Raw genomic sequence first — 17,333 nt, 5'->3', positions numbered from 1 at the left:
TTAAATAGATATACAAAAACTAAAAATGTAAGGTGTGAAAATTAAGAAAGCAAAAAACGAGTCCCTGAAAATGATCTAGCTTTGCCTCTGATGATGTTGCTCATTCTATATCGTTTTTAATAGCCTCTAAAAGTTGGCTCTCAAGCAACTGGGGGCGTCACATGAGGCCTTGAAAAACGACCTCATGACAACGAGCGTGTGGGTTGAAGATTATCTACTATTGGCTTACTAGTCTTTTCTAAGATCGTTTAGGAAGTACTTACAAGTTTTTTGTTTCTTTATTGTCTATTGTCTATTACGTTAAATTAGTAATAATTTATTGATTTGTTGATACCATATTATAATTTTTAATTTAAATAATTTATGATTTTCCTAACTGTGTATCAAAATGTGTTTTTGTAGGTTATTAATTTGTTAACTTTATCGTATCATTTATCATTTATATTTTATATATTTAAAACACGAAGTTTAGACTTATTAATACGACGTTCATTTTTTAGACTAGCTAACCAATCCGACTAGTCAACCGGTGTAGCGCACAATTCGATACTAGTTCTTCATAAACAAATAACTTTTAAACAACCATAATTTTTTTATCACAATCTTTCCAACAAACCTTTACAAATGAAGCACAATTCATATGCTCTTGTCACACACTCTCTCTCTCTCATATAGGAATGTACAAAAAACGGATACATATTAAGGAATCACTGTAAAAAAACCCAAAATTGGGAATTAAAAAACCGGGTACTGCCTGCTGCTTATATATCGATTCACTACCTTATCCTTTGAAACCGGTTCCAACCCGGCCATACCTTCTCGAACCGGTCAAAATCCAAAAAAGAACCAGAACCTAAAATAAGTGATTACATCCTCTCCAAAACTTGACTCCATCTCCAACCCGGTTATCGCCATACCCGGTTTTTAACCTTGTTAATCATACACTGAAACCGGGTATGGTTCAATACCTGATTTGTAGGCTTAAGTCTGATGATACCTCAAGGGCCAAAGCCCATTCATATAAGGCCCATTAATATATCCAAAAGAAAAGTTTCTTCAAGGCCCTTTAAATTTTTAACGTGTTTCAACAGGCAAGAAGATGCCCAAATCCTTAATTTCCTTTCTGTTGTTATTAACAATCGCCAATCGATATTTTAAACATCCGATCGATCAGCAGTGCAAAACTCAGCTGTTGGCGATCGACTCTAAACCCCCATCGACTGCACACTTAAGGTAAACAAACCATTGTTCTATTGTATTTTTATCGCAAACCTAAAGTATCTCTACCGGCTGTAATAAATAGGTTCACATTGTGTTTTGTTACATAGCATAATTATTAGTTTTTTAATAATCATTTCTTAACACTGTTAGGACAGGCATGAGCTTTTGTTATGTTCATGATAATCTATCTGTTGTCTTTCTTGATGGTTTCTGTTCTGTGTATAACCTATATTGATAAATGATACTCTACATATATTGTACATACAAAATTGATGATTTTATTGACAGTTTTACACTTTTACTCGTGCAGCTTCTTTATTGGTAATGTTTGCTTACAATATTATCACCTTTTAAATCGCCTCTCACTTGTTTTTGCTAAAGCCGACTCGAATCTAAATGACAAGTTTTTATATGACCCGACCCACTCACCAGTGGTGGTATTACATAGAGGGGGAGGGGGTCGGTAAGATTTACCCTCCTAAGCGAAAAAAATTTTGGCCATTCGCCCATGGCTCTCACTTTGCTAGTGTCAATGCGCCTCTATGTTTTCCTAGAAGAAGTTCCAAAATAATGTATTATTAAGTTTCTCATTCTCTACCCTTGATCACTAAATTGCATTCAATGCGTGTTACTAAGCCTATGGGGACACTGAATAGAAAACTAATTTCTTCTTTTCTTTGAACGGCAAATTTAATACAAAACTAATTTTGAGTAAAGAACACATATGTATATGTTTTTAACGGAGACAGATAAGACGGTTATGTAAACGTATAACCGTATCTCTTGCTCACAATAACTAACAAAACTATGTACAAATATTTACGTGATTATCTACTTAAATTGATTTTGATCTAGCACATCATGTGTGTGTGTATGTACACACACATGAACTCTCCTTTATACAAATATAATAACAAAAACATAAGATGAAAGTGTGAAAATCAAGACAGAAAAAAAATGTACACTTTCTCTGTATCCTTTCCTTTCTAATAGCATCCTTGATCTGTTTGGTTTGCTTCTCGTCTGCTACACTATTTTCTTCATCTTGTTTCGTGACCTGGTAAGTAAGTATTAAACCTGCTTCATCTCATATGTTTTGTTTTCGTTTATTAATTGATTTTTTCATGTTTGCGCTTGTTTATTTTGATGATTTTTTTTTTTTTTTAAATATCATCTGGGTTGTAGATTTCTTTCTTCTGACTCATCAATTGTGGCGAAGACTGTGAACTTTCGCATGTTAAGTTGTCCCTGTTGGTAATCCAATTTCATAAACTTAATAATCTTATGATCACTAAGATTTCTGAAACAACTTAATACTAAGTCATCTGTGTTTAATTGCTAAATTGAATTGAAAAATACATTATGCCCTAACTTTGTCTGTTCGGTTAATCTTGCAGAAACATATATACTCCTCCGTCATCTTAATCAATTTAATTATTAATGTTTAATCTGCCGTGTTGTTTATTTTCAATGTTTTGAAGCCTGCCAAAACGGGTCGGGTAACAGTGTATACCTGGTTCGGGTCAGTACGGACTGAATACAAAAGGTTCAATTCTGTTTCGGGTCAAAATGGGTTCTCACCAAATTAAGTTTGCGTCTAACACGTTGACCCGTTTATGACATGATAAAATTCGTGTCTAAAGAGGTTTAACCCGTCTAACCTGTTTATGACCCGATCAAACCCGTTTCACTATCCAATTTTAAACCTCTTAAAATAACTAGATATATTACATAAATACACCATATCATAATCAAAACCCTAGCTTGTCAATCGTCCATCCATCTTTCCCTCTTTCTTCATCTTCGTCTTCATACATCTTAGTCAACCATAAGCAGGTATCGTCGCAGTCCGATTTCTTCATCTTCGTCGTCAATTCTGTATATATTGTGTTGAACCAGCCCTAGACTTCGTATTCATGTTATTAGTATCAGTTTATTATAGTGAGAAGAATACCCAAATTATCTTCAGATCCATGGAACCCAGATTTCATTCGTAGAAAATTTGAAAAAATCTTCACCTTTTTAAGGTTTAATCTGTAATTCTTTGTGGGTTTGGTTTTATTATATTTTGTTTGAAGACAAAGGGTTTCAGCCTCAAGGCGTTCTTAATGGGTTATAAAGCTAAATTTAGTGATCAAGATTAAGGGATTCATGTAGAATTTGGGGGTTATGTTGATGTAATCAGCGATCTTTGTTAATCGTGTTAAAGGGGTCCTAAGCAGTTAATGCAGTAAAAAAATCGGATATCGGTAATCGCGGTGGGATATTGGTAATTTTAATATCATGCTAAATTTACATATATAGCAATTTAACGCTAACAATTCAGTAAACTCTCCTACCATTAACAAATTAACCTTTTGCAACTTGCAAACTAAGATTAACAATTATGACTTAAAACACTAATAGCGGCAATAAGAAGAAAGACGAATGGTAGAACTAAGAAGAAAGGTACTGATATTGAAAAAATCGGTGATATATCGGTCAATATTGCCGATAACATCGGTACCGATATTCTAACCGATATTTTGCACCGATATCTCACCAGGGGACCGATAACTGATATAAGGGGTCGTGCCGTGTAACATGTTTATTATACAAGTCCGTGCTCGTGTTTAAGGAAATGTCACGATTAATTAACTGTGTCGTGTTCGTCTTCAGTGCATGTGTTAATCGTGTCGTGTCGTGTCGTGTCGTGTCGTGTCGTGTTTTACCTGTTTAACAGTTTTTGTTCTGTTTTGGGTGAATGTGAGTTTATGCTACAGGATTATTATGTATGTATATATGATATATCTCGGTGTTAATCTGCAGAAGCACAAACTACAAAAGAATTAGAAAAAAAGAAACCCTAAAAGATGAAGAAAAACAAAAATTTCCGAAAAAGAAGTATAGCAGAGGTAGAAGACGACAATGACATGCAGTACGTTCTTATTATCTTCTCATACTTATTTGAATTACTTACTTTCATAATTTCACCCATCACTAGGTTTTACTAATTTAGGGTTTCTATATAAAACTGTAGAAATCATTCACTTAGGGCTTTAATTCATATGTTCTAATTCATATTTATTCAAACTAAATTGGAATATCCACGTGGCAAAGGAAACCCTAACCCTTATTGAATTTGAGTCAAAATACTTTCATATGAAATTGGTGCTATGACATTGCTGTGTAGGATTTTTCAGTTTGAGTGAATATAAATGGTTGTTTAACGATGATTGATGTGTGCAAATTGGGCTTGGAAACGGTTTAACCGGGTGTATATCGGGCGGTTCAACCGGTTCTACCATACGGTTCAACCGGTTCTGCCAGACGGTTCAACCGGTATGCACCTTTTAAATTAATTTAGTTAAAAAGTATTAATAATGTTAATCTCTCTCGGTATCTAGTGTGTAAAATATATGTTTAATTTGTTTTAGTATTTACCGCGTGTGGACACAACACCTATTAAACAAGTAAACAGGCCAACCGGACTACAACCCATTTAATTAAACGGGCTAAACATGCCAACCCGAAGTCAACCCATTTATTAAATGTGTTAGACGTGACAAAACATAACAATTTTGTTTTAGCTAATGCGCAGGTTAAAATATATTGAGCAAGAGTTGGCGAAGAAAAAAGGGAAGAATATTGACGTGACAGATCAAGTTGAAAACGATATAAAACACGCAGAGGATGAATTATACAAAATTCCAGAGCACCTGAAGGTGATATATTGGCTTCATAATATACCTTCTCTTTTACTGATTTGTTCCTGATACAAAATTCCAGAGCACCTGAAGGTGATTATATCAATCTGAAGATAATTGTCACCTCTATAAGAACAATACGCGGTTGACTGATTCCTAGGCGCTCGCTTTAATAACTATGACCTGAAGCATAGTTACTAAAGGCGCGTCTCTGTGTGAGTTTATTGTATCTGATGCGATTGGTTTACGTGCTGTCGGTTAAAACTTGCAGATTTAAGCTGAAAAATATAGAGGAAACAGAGGCTGCCAAAAAGCTTCTGCAGGAAAAGAGGCTAATGGGCCGGGCCAAAACCAAATCTACCATACCTTCAAGTTATAGTGCTGACTATTTCCAACGTGGCAAGGACTATGCGGAAAAACTTAGGAGAGGAATGTCTTGTTGAAATGTTCACACATCTGTTATATCTTTTTATATGGTCTAACGACATTAATGGATGAATTACAGACCATCCTGAGCTTTACAAGAACAAAGGTGCAAATAACAATGGGGAATCTAAAGCCAGTGATCCTGCTGCTGTAGATGGAGGCGATGGTGGTGGTGGTGGTGGAAGACAAGCGGCAACAGATCAGATCATGCTTGAGCGGTTCAGAAAGAGAGAACGCCATCGTGTAACCAGGAGATGATAAACAAGTCTTTGATGGTTTGGTGTTTTCTTTAAACAAGTTGAAGATGGTGTGTTTGTTGTTGGGGCAACTGACATCTAAGAATATTTATGATTTTGGATTAGGATCAAATACAAAGGCTCCTTAAAATAAGAAGTGTACAAAGGCTCCTAAAAAAACACACTACAAAAAAAAAAAAAAAAAAAAAAAAAAAAAAACCCAAACACCCACCATCACACAAAAACCTAAACCCTTATGGGGGGGGGGGGGGGGGGGGGTTAGGTTTTGGGTGGAGGTGGGTGTTTAGGTTTTGGGTGGTGGTGTAGTGGGTTTAGGTTTTAGGTTATGGGACACTAAGATTTAGTATTTGGTTGTTTTAAGGGAAAAACGAAACGACTCACTTACACTTAATCACCCCATTTTGCCTCTAGCCATGTTTTATAGGTTTTTTTTCATTTTAAAAACAAGTTATGATGTTCTTTTTAAAGAGAAAATTACAAAAGTTGTCAGTTTATCTATATACCCAATTTCAGAGGTGTCCTTTGGCATTAAAATTGATTAGATTTGTACTTTATGTTTCAAAATCTTGCGCGTTACATCCTTTGGCTTTAACCAAGTTAATTCTACTTGTTAATATGTGCAATGCACACGAGGGCAGTTTAGTCTTTTGACTTATATATATAATCTTAGAAAATACATCCCCCCCTCTCCGTAAACAAACACACACGCCCCTCTCTTTCTCTGTTCTTCCTTTGACTCTAAACAGGATTTCTGGCCATCAGCACCGCCGATCACCGCCACCACCAGCCCCCAACTGCCATCTCTGTTAGGTGCCACCACCGACTCGCTTTTACCCTTCAATCAGCCGAAACCATTTCAGATCTTAGTGTGATGACAAAAGATGGTTTTTTTTTTCAACTCACAAGAACAAATCGGATTGTCCTTTGACAAACTTCCGTTGATCTCTGCAACGAACTTTCACCGATCTCCGACATCTTTTTTTCCAATGGCGCCTGGTAATCCTACACTACGGAGATTCTGTCGGCCACCTAAATCGGCTCTTCAAACGCGTCTCGTTGGTAGATACATACACACAACCACACTTATCGACACCATCTCATTCACGCATACGTAATCACAATCACGTAATCTAAATCGTAATTAGATTAACAGTGGCTAGGGTTTGAAGGTGATGAAGGGGCAGGGGGTGGGGGTGGTGATTGGGGTCGGTGGTAGTGGCTTGTGGAGGTGGTTAGGTGAGGGTGGTGGCAAGTGGTGGTCGGAAGGTGTCACAACCCCCGACCCTACTCTGGGCGGGAGCCGTGAGCAGATACAACAGTGGTACTGGTGTTTATTAAAATTATCGCAACGGAATTTATTAGGACCGGGTATCGGGAAAATATCAGAGTTTTCAAAACACCGTAGTTTTCGTTTCATAAACTGTGAGATGAAACCCATATTTACATAAAGGATTTTTACCGGGATAAACCCTTGATTACAAAACACGTTTTATTCAGGTTTACATAGCCACTTATTTAAGCTTGAGTGCCTCATAGCACTTTTTCTTCTCTTCACTGTAAATCACCTGAAACGCGTTTTAAAAACATTTGACCAGCAAAAAATACTGGTGAGTTCATTCAATTCGTATAAAAGACTTGTATTGTAATTACAGCATTAAGAGTTTTTTTATATTTGTTTATATCTTTCAATTACCCACAATACTTGTCTCTCGCCCATTTCGATGATTGTGGTCATATTACTATTTTTTTTTTTTGAAAGGTGAACTTCTTATAAGGTTATTCACATCCCCAAATCGGGGACCCTAACCAAGATCTGCCCAGATTTACGTTGTCTTAACCGGGCCCGCGCTGGGTAGTCGGACTTGGCTACGGCTCTCGCCCGGAAACCGTGCCGCCTCCACACGAGTGACCTCGCTAGAGTAACGGCCGGATGAAAACCGGGGCCGGCTCAGGCTCAAACTTGCGCAACTAGTGGCTAACAAGTTCTTTCCATCATTGCCTGGTCCTGCCCCTTTCGCCACAAGGCAAGAGTTGAACCAGTGCCTCAAGAAGAGGACGCTGGCCCAACTACCAACTGGGCTATGGGACAGGGTTACTAATGTAAAGCTTATCAACTAATGTATACAATACCCCACATACCGGCTGTAAAGCACTATTCCTTTTGTCCCTTTTTACTTTCCAATCCAATCTTCCCTTTTTAGGAGTTGCCCTTTCTAATGGCTGAGCCTAAAATATCATTGGTTCATCTGTATCGGCTTCATACTCGGTTTGTATACCGGTTTGATCTTCGGTAGTATTCATATCTGAATTGTTAACAGGTATGTTCTGAAAAGCATCGGATAACTCTCTATCGCTCACATTGTTAGTCAAAAACAATAAAAACAACGAACTCCAAAAATCGAATATATAATATTTGATTAGTATCACAATATTCACAGAAGTTATTTCATTTATTTCCTGACTACGAATTTTAAGTATTTACTTAATTAGCTTAAACTAGTGGCTCTGATACCACCTTCTGTTATAATCATCGACCCTACCTTTGGCGGGAGCCGTGAGCAGATACAGCAGTGGTACCGGTTTTTTTTTAAATAATCGCAGCGGAATTTATTAGGACCGGGTGTCAGGAAAAATATCAGAGTTTTTAAAACACCGTAGTTTTCATTTCATAAACTGTGGGATGAAACCCATATTTACATAAATGATTTTCACCGGGATACACCCTTGATTACAAAACACGTGTATTCAGGTTTACGTAACCACTTATTTAAGCTTGAGTGCCTTATAGCACTTTTTCTTCTGTTCACAGTAAATCACCTGAAACACGTTTTAAAAAATACTGGTGAGTTCATTCAATTCGTATAAAAGACATAGTATTGTAATTACAACATTAAAAGTTTTTATATTTGTTTATATCTTTTAATTACCCACAGTACTTGTCACTCACCCATTTCGGTAACTGTGGTCATATTACTATTGGCTAACCCTTTATCTAATAGTAAAGCTTATCAAGTAAGCTTATCAAGGGTGAAAAACGCCGTCACGAGGCGAGCATGGTTTAATATCAAAGTTTAACATAATATTAAGATGCCAAAAAGCTTTTTACTTATACATCTTAATATCTCATGTTATATTAGTATTATTATTAGGATATGATTTGTTTTAATTTAAAGTTTTATAGTTTGTAATTATTATAAAAGATGTTTTTATCACAAATTCACAATTATGATTATCAATATTATAATTATTGCACTCCGTAGCCCAAAATAAAAAATATAGCGGATTCTTAAGCAGGCTTGAGAAAGTCGGCCTTATAAAAGTGGGTCAAGTGGCCTTTGTATAAGTGCAAGTCCAATGGAGATATAATCACCTTCTTGGGCTCACAAATTCAAAAAAAAAAAAAAAAAACAATTATATCAATTTTGTTTTATATTGATCAACGGTAAATGTAAAATTGGCTTAAAAACTAGTTTCACGAGAAGAGAATCTAATTGAACATAACACAACAAAATTTAATGAGAAGGATTTAAAGATGTTCAAAATCAGGAAACAAAAATAGTGTCATCCTTTGAAGGTTTATAATTATTGAACTACTGGCGTCACAATTTAAACATTTGGTTATTTCTTTAGTGGAATTTTATGATCTGAGACAATGATTGATATTCGCTCTATAACAACTATGGTTTTTTCATGCTCAAACCTCTCAAAAGGGTATTATCTCTACTAACTCGATAACAACTAGGGATGTGGGAGCAAGAGGTGGGATGGGGTGAGATACGTTGGGGTCTGGGTGAATAGCAGAAGAGTGTTGTGTAGGATGGACATTGGATGGTTGATGGCGTGGAATTGGGCTGCCAGAAGGATGATGTGGGCCGTGGATATTGGTTGCGAGCTGTTGAGTATTTGGGCCGGAGGTTGTGTGTGGGCTAAGCGGTGAAGGGCATGAGGTGGGTTGGGTCGTAGGATACTGAGTAGTGTGTGTTGAATGGGCTAAGTTGCAATGGGTATTAGGTGGGGTATAAATTAGGTCAGGGGTATTTTGAATTATTGGTGGGTTGTGAACAGTTTGTGTTTGAGATAGGTTGGGTGAATATGAGTGGGGAGGGGTCGAGAAAGGAATGACTTGGAGCAGGTTTTGAAGGATTGGCGAATGGGAATCGTGCTTCGTCAAAAGTGACGTGGCGCGAGAAAAATGTTTTGCAAGTTGAGATATCTAGGCACCGGTATCCGCGGTAGTTGGTCGGGTAGTCGAGAAAAACACACGGAGTGGAGTGTAAGGCAAGTTTGTGTGGACGGGTGGAGGAGAGGTTTGGATAGCACACACAACTGAACAAACGGAGATGATCGTAAGTAGCGTTGATAGAGTAAGGTAGTAGGTGTTAGGTTTTTATGTAGTTTTGTGGGTAGGATGTTGTGGAGGTAAAAAGCCATGTGAAGGGCTTCGACCCAAAAGGACGAAGGTATTTTAGCATGAGTGAGGAGAGCAAACATTATTTTATTTAAGCGACGAAGCATGTGCTCAGATTTTCCATTTTGTTGGGAAGTGTGTGGACAAGAGAACCGAAATTGAATACCGTGTTGGTTTGCAAAATTTTTAAAGTTTGTGTGGTCAAATTCTCCCCCATATCACATTGAAAAGATTTAAATTCGGTTTGGGAGGACGCTATGGCTTAATGATAAATTTTAAATCTGAGACATTTACCAAGTTTGCCATCGGTTGAAACACAACATCAAAATCATCCCAAAGTTTGTGTTCAGACTGCAAAATTTTTTCTGAAAGTGGGACAGAGAGAGCTTCAGTTTTCTGTTATCCTTTATGAACAAATGTCGAGTATTGAGAAGAAGGGATTTGAGGGAGAGATACATTAGAAGTGTGGTTTGAAAATACAAAAGTAGAGAACACGTTTATATAAGAAGATAATTGACAGAAGTGAGTGAGTGACACGCATTAATTGAAAATTACATATCCCCATGCATTTTGAATTTCAAATTACCCGCAATTTCAAAACATCTGCTGCTAGGTATACATTTGCCAAAGGAAGCATCTGCTACTTTCTTATAGAAAGGCAGTGGTTTGCCCTTTGGAATGTGGGCCAGACCATTTGAATACACAAGACAGTGGTCTGAAATCAAATTAAAGTGATTTATATATTAGGCATTATGATGTAATAATGACATAAGAAAAGCCTTGTTGGACATGCTCTCAAGCTGTCACATCAGCTTTTCTTATGTCACTTGGATTTCTCCTTTTATAGAAAGTATAGATGTACATCCTAAAATAAGGGTAAGTTAGTCATTAAATACTAATTACATTTTAATCCTTAGTAACAGTTACATTCTTATTCCTAATCCTTAGTCAAATCCTAATAATTTGGATAATTAGTTAGTAGTTTAAACATACATACATGCATTAGGAACAACCTCACTATTCACAATACTCTTCGGTGTCCAAATATTTAATCCAATTTTTTTCTTGGGCGGGCTTTTGACAAAGTCAGCTTTGATTTTGAATTCCCCATTCAAACAGCAAACCCTGCTTCCATTTCAAAACTCAAATCCAGTCTCTCTCTCTCTCTCTCTCTCTCTCTCTCTCTCTCTCTCTCTCGCGCGCGCGCGCGCGCGTGCGCGCTCTTATATTTAGTGCAGATCTAGGTTTATCAATACCCAATTTCTGCACTTACGTTTGGATTTTCTGATAGCATTTCACCATGACACTTGAATGAGGCAAGTTCTATTTTGGATTTACTCAAATAAAAACTCAATTTGATCTTGATCTAAGATTCTGTGTTGTAGCACATAGGGTTGAAATCAAGATCTACGTATAAAGAAGATGGGCGCGGAATAGCGATTTCAGCTCGGAATGATCAGACATTAGGTTCAACTTCTGGTACGAAACTCATTCTTTACACTAATTCATCTGCTTCAGTTGTGTTTTTATGTTTTCTAATTTTGTTAAGCAATTACAGAGATGATGATTAGCTTCTACTTATGCTATTTTATGTGATTTATTATTTATTTATTTGTAGATCTGAACTTCCAGTAGCAGTTTTATCAAACTGCTAGATAATCTTGTGGTTTGTGAGAACTAGATCCTGCTTAGGGTTTGATATTATGCGCCAAATGGAGGATCAAGTTCCATGTCATGGTTATCATGTATAAGAATGCTAAATTAGGTTTACTAAACAACTGTAGTGCTACGTGTTTAATTTGTCAAATTACCACATATTTTGTGTTCTTTCAGACAAGTAGATGGTGAATGGGGAAGCTTGCATTGGAATCTTTGCAATTAGGGATATAAGATGGTACCTAACTCCAAAAGATATTTGATATTATTTACAATGTTATTCTAACACTTCTCTTTTACCTTTAATTAAGGGTTTTCGAATTTGATTGTTCGATGTGCAGATGGCGATTTGATGAATGTGCGAGCAAAGGGGATACATCAGCTCTGTTAAAGAACGGTACAGAGTTCGACGACCGGAGATCATTCTCCAGAGAGACGACAGCGGTGTTATCTACAGCTTGTTCCATTGCCGATTTGAGATCCAACGTCAATAGGGATTTCAAGTGTGGGTCTTTGAAAAATATGGCTATTGTTGATTTAAGGAGAATGTAAAGCAGACAAATTGGTGAAACTAATTGGAGTTTTTGTATTGGTGTTGGAAATATGATGGATTTAATGAGATGGTGTGTAAATGCCTCGAAGCGCTTTGTGCTTTTTGAACCAAGGTTGGTATTTGAGGGAGGGCAAACGACAAACGTGGTATTTATTGTATTACATGTATAAACTAATAGACTTTAAATTACATGTTTTGTGAACTTTTTTATATTATTATGGTGGCATTGGGGATTGAACAGGAAAAAGATACAAGTAAGAACAAAAAGGAGAAGTTGGTTAAAGCTACAAAGAAAGGTGCATCAATATTAGATCAATGGATACATGATCATGTTAAGTCTTATTACCATGTACTGCAACAGGTAATATTTATATTTACAATGGCACTAGAAATTAAGTTTTATCAGTCTTGTGTCCACCCTATATGTATTTTGTTTACATTAACTTTAAATGCAGGTGATGATATTGATGATGCCACATTAATTTAGACAAATGTTGGGTCTAACAATAGCAAGTTTTATATAATACAAGTAGGGGTGCAAACGGGCCGAGTTTAAACGAGCCCAAGCGTAAAAAGAAGCTCGTTAAAATTTAGATATTTTTTCATTAATATATTACATATTATATATTTAAGTAATAATAATAATTATTATTTATAGAATTAAAAAATAACTAAATTATATTTAAAATAATAATTATAAATTTATAATTAATATGAATTAGTTTATAAATAAAAAAACGAGCCAAGCTCGAACTTGAAAAATTACCTACGTGTAACACCCCGAAAATGTAAACACTTTATATTAGAATTATAAAGTGTAAAATAAACGAGAATAAGCTAACTAGGATAAATAACCCGGTTAGTTAGGAGTTTTGCAATAACACATGAATGAGATAAAAAGCCTAAATTATAAACCAAATGAAAGTTGAGGGGCTTATGTTGTTAAAGAATGAAACTTAATTACATAAAACAAAAAAACCAAACTCACTTTTGTGAGGTCTGGTTCGATCAGAAGCAGGGAAGGGCGACCCCCATTTCTCCAAAACCCTAACATTCACAAAAGCCACAAATTGAAGGCTCAAATCATGACCAAATCGATTTTCAAGCATAAATTAATGATCACCTAGTTGAGGAGATCATAAGGTATGTAAAATATTGAAGTTTTGATTCATCTCAAGTTCTAGGTTAATTGTGAAAAATCAGAATTCAGCTTGATTGTGTATTGCATGTGTGTAATTAGAATAGATATGGTGTTTAGGGATGAACCCTAGGTGAAATCTTGTTAAAAGATTTCATGGTAATCATAGAGTTTATAACCACCATTGTAGGCGGCTAATGAACTTGAAGAGAGCTTGATAAGTCCTAAAAATATGATCTTGTTCTAACATAAATCTGAATTTAAGAATAAATTCAGAAATATTGATGTTAAGAATTGTGTAGAATTGACTAATTAAAATAGTTGAATGACAATTACTAGTCATGAAATTAGTTTAGATCATGTAGAAATCCGACCCACTAGGTGTTTGATAAAACGCCTAAACGAGGATTTAAAATGTTAAAGGTTGGTAAAAACGCAGATTTGCATATGTTATGAATTAATGCGTTAAAGCTTATGAAAGAGTTCTAATCTTGTTATGAATTGAACTCTTTAGGCAAGGAATCCGGAACGTCAAGTGGACACGCCAGAGGTGATGCTCGTGGAAAAGGTGTGCTTTAAAGGTGCGTGACTTTAGTCTCGTTACATTATGTAAAGATGTTTGGTTTTAGTGTATAAATGATGTTGTAGTGGAATGGATGCGTTTGATGCATCGTTAAAGTGGCGAAGTTCACTAGACCATCAAACGGGTCAAAATAAAGAATTGAAATCAGGTTTGGCTTGTCAATAAAGTGATGGTCTTCACTAGATAGCCAAACGGGTCAAAATGAGGCTTGTAAAGGAATCAAGTGGGTAGAGACTTGAAAGTTTCATACCTCGCTAGGTAATGGATGGTACCACACCAATGAATTGGTTATGTTAATTTAAGTTATGAACCCGTGATATCGGGTCAAACACTAAAGATAAATAAAATGAGTCGTTTGAAACGGAATGATGAATTCCGAGAAAACGAGCTTTCAGTTCCAAGGAAACATGAAACTATGAATAACGTAAACACACCAAGATGTACAAGCCCGGGAACTTGGGTAACGGCATCTAAAGGGTTGGAATAAGAAATTGGAAATAAACACTTATAGTTAGAATGGGTTGAATAATTGGTAGTATAGAAACTTTTAGCCGTATGATCGGTGAGTCGATTGTTGGTACGATAGTTGAAAAGAACATGTCCGTAAAGAATTTACAGACATACATGAAAAGAAATGGCCTAAAACGGTATTCGGATTTGAGAGAAATCCACAAAATAGTTGAATGGTAAATTCCCAGTGTCCACCGTAAATTACGGTATACACCGTAATTTACGGTGGAGATCAAAATATTACGGTGAGTCGCTCCTGTGTTACGGCAGAACCAGAGACACTTAAGGTCTGCCGTAACTTACGGTAGTCACCGTAAGTTACGGTGGAACCCAGAAAATTTGTATTTTATTTGTTAATTTTCGATGTCGAAATTCGTTTATATGTAACATATTAATGTCAAACTAATGTTTTTAGTGTTTGACCCTAGGTATGGATGAGGACCTCTCGGATGATGATCAAGTACATTGTAAAGAACCGAACACGTATTTTGAAGCTTCCGCACTAAACTAAATCTTGTCTAGACTTTAATCATGTTGTAAATGTTTTGTTAATCGTGTTTTGAATCCTTCAAACTAGTTGTTAGTTGACTAGTAAGGATTAACTTTAAACTTGTTATGCATTAACTTATGTTTGTTTTGGGTACTACAACAAGTAGGTTTGGTCTTTAAACACGAAAGTTTTTGTAAACTCTGATTAGTATTTATTTAATATAAATACTTAGTTAAATTCCGTCTAAATATTAAGGGTGTTACACTACGGGCCTGAATTCGAGCTTTAGAAACAAAGCTTGAAGGGGGCTCGGCTCATTTGTGTTACTACTGAATACAAGCGCTAGGTTACTTCCCAATTATATTAGAATAAAACCTAAACTCTAATTTTAACTGTATGTTTAACTAACCTACTTGCAAAATCTGATGATGGTTCTACATATGTGGTTTACAATAGTTGGGGTAGGGTTGGCATAAAGGGTCAAGATAAGTTGTTTGGTCTCTATACCTGTAAAAGATCCTCTCCAACCCCTATGCTAACCTATAACTTTGGCCATAAAACGAATCCCTGTTGAAGGGGCTTATCCATTTCCTATATTACAGATTTTTTTTTTTGGTATAGAGCATAAAATACTAATATGTTGTTGATCTACAGATGAAGTTGAAAGCCTCACTACAACATAAAAAGCTGCTATATCCGGTTCAGAACCTTTAGGAGAACTTTTAGGACCGGTGAAAGTAACCTCATTAATGTCAATATTAAGGTGGAGTCACAAGCCAAATATGTTGAATACTAAATGTTCAGCAGAGAATGGGCAGATTGCCATGGCATTATTCTAGAAATTTTATAACCTTTGAAGTTTATATGTATATTTTTTTTTTCTAGAAATTTTGTTTAATGAGTTTTTCTTATTGATCAGTGTCTTTACTATGTAGATAAATCGGTTTAAAGTGGCATTGCTCTGTTTATAGAAAAGCGATGATGATCTCAGGTGCATTTGTTCATCATGTAGACGTATTTGGAGTCAATATAACTTTTTTCGTGTGTATTCGTGATTGTTGTTAATAAATAATGCCTCATTTTTTATTGTTACTACGTAAGCACCTCTACATGGCCAGGATAACCCATTTACCTGGTTTTTCTAATGCCGTCTATATAGAGGTGAAGTCCTTTTAACTATTGTTGTTAGAAATAGAAAAAATAATTTAGAAAAATAATGGATCCTCAACATCATATCCATATTTAAGTCTTTCCTTTTATTTATTCTTGTAAAGCCTATAAATAAAGGCTCGTTTTTTCTTGTTTTGTATGGAAGAAATATATCAATAAAATTCAGTCTCTTTTTTATTATCTCTGATTATCATTTACAACATGGTATCAGAGCAGAGTTATGATCCGTGAGAACTTTGTTTCGTTCAACAAACCTCAAACAAATCGATCTTTGTCAAACTCCCCAACGAAGAGTCAATCTTCGTTCAAACCCCCTAACGAAGACCCTGTGTTCTTTGTCAATTCCGAACCAGAAAAAACCAAAATCAAATCAAAACCTAAACCTAAACCCCAAAATCCAACCTAAAACCCCGCTGAACTTCGCTGCCGCTGCACCCACTGCCGCCGCTGAAAACCCTAGTTATCGCCGCCTTTGTGTAACCATTTCCACACACATAAACACACACAAAACAAAAACCCAAATGGAAACCACCTGAAAAGCTAAGAAGGGTGTCGCAGGTCGCAAAGCCGGCGGTCCGAGGAAGAAGTCCGTCACCCGCTCCGTCAAAGCCGGCCTCCAGTTTCCCGTCGGCAGAATCGGTCGTTACCTCAAACACGGCCGGTATGCAAAGCGTGTCGGAACCGGTGCTCCGGTTTACCTCGCCGCCGTCTTGGAATACATGGCCGCTGAGGTGTTGGAGTTGGCTGGAAATGCAGCGAGGGACAACAAGAAGAGCCTAGTAGGTCCAAGGCACATACAATTAGCGGTGAGGAACGGTGAAGAATTGAGTAAACTGTTGAAATCTGTGACTATTGGTAATGGAGGTGTTCTTCCCAACATTCATTCCACTTTGCTTCCCAAGAAAGCAGGCAAGGAAAAGGTGGATATCGGCTCTGCTTAACAAGAGTTTTAAGGGAAAAAAATAACAAAGCTCAAAAAAATAATAATAATAAAAAAAAAACCAAGCATCATCCGCTCAAAAAAAACAAAGTTAAAAAAAGCTCAAAAAATCAAAGCTCAAAAAAAAAAAAATCAAAACCAAACCAAAACAAAAACCCAAATCAAAACTCATGCCAAGACCCAAATGGCCAAGTTGAATTTTTTCAACTTGAGGGGAAACCAAAACCCAAAATAGGCTGCCATGTCGAAAGGCGGTGCCTCAGATCAAATCAAAAGTTGCCATGTCGAAAGGCGG

The 17,333-nt window shown here is 36.4% G+C and overlaps 3 long non-coding RNA genes and 1 pseudogene across 7 annotated transcripts; all 4 read left to right on the top strand.

Annotated features, from left to right (window-relative positions):
* Positions 1-1,098: 1,098 nt before the first annotated feature.
* On the top strand, positions 1,099-5,723 carry LOC110879079. 4 transcript variants are annotated; one of them, XR_004867516.1, is made up of 5 exons: positions 1,099-1,233; positions 2,407-2,475; positions 4,030-4,138; positions 4,791-4,925; positions 5,179-5,723. It is a non-coding gene; the product is annotated as an uncharacterized LOC110879079 (long non-coding RNA). The 4 variants fall into 4 exon arrangements; XR_002558448.2 differs by lacking the exon at positions 2,407-2,475; XR_004867517.1 differs by lacking the exon at positions 2,407-2,475 and having other exon boundaries at positions 4,791-5,000.
* A 5,508-nt stretch (positions 5,724-11,231) lies between these two features.
* Positions 11,232-12,762, top strand: LOC118482161. Of its 2 annotated transcripts, none has more exons than XR_004867514.1 (4): positions 11,232-11,477; positions 11,832-11,892; positions 11,996-12,319; positions 12,449-12,762. It is a non-coding gene; the product is annotated as an uncharacterized LOC118482161 (long non-coding RNA). The 2 variants fall into 2 exon arrangements; XR_004867513.1 differs by having other exon boundaries at positions 11,996-12,353.
* Positions 12,763-13,200: 438 nt separating this feature from the next.
* Positions 13,201-15,168, top strand: LOC110879078. Its single transcript, XR_002558446.2, has 3 exons — positions 13,201-13,350; positions 13,860-13,926; positions 14,867-15,168. It is a non-coding gene; the product is annotated as an uncharacterized LOC110879078 (long non-coding RNA).
* Positions 15,169-16,604: 1,436 nt separating this feature from the next.
* LOC110879077 lies at positions 16,605-17,054 on the top strand (annotated as a pseudogene).
* Positions 17,055-17,333: the final 279 nt, after the last annotated feature.

Source organism: Helianthus annuus, chromosome 9, assembly GCF_002127325.2.
Source record: "Helianthus annuus cultivar XRQ/B chromosome 9, HanXRQr2.0-SUNRISE, whole genome shotgun sequence".
In the NCBI taxonomy this organism is placed as follows: Eukaryota; Viridiplantae; Streptophyta; class Magnoliopsida; order Asterales; family Asteraceae; genus Helianthus; species Helianthus annuus.
This window is presented reverse-complemented; position numbering and strand designations above follow the sequence as displayed.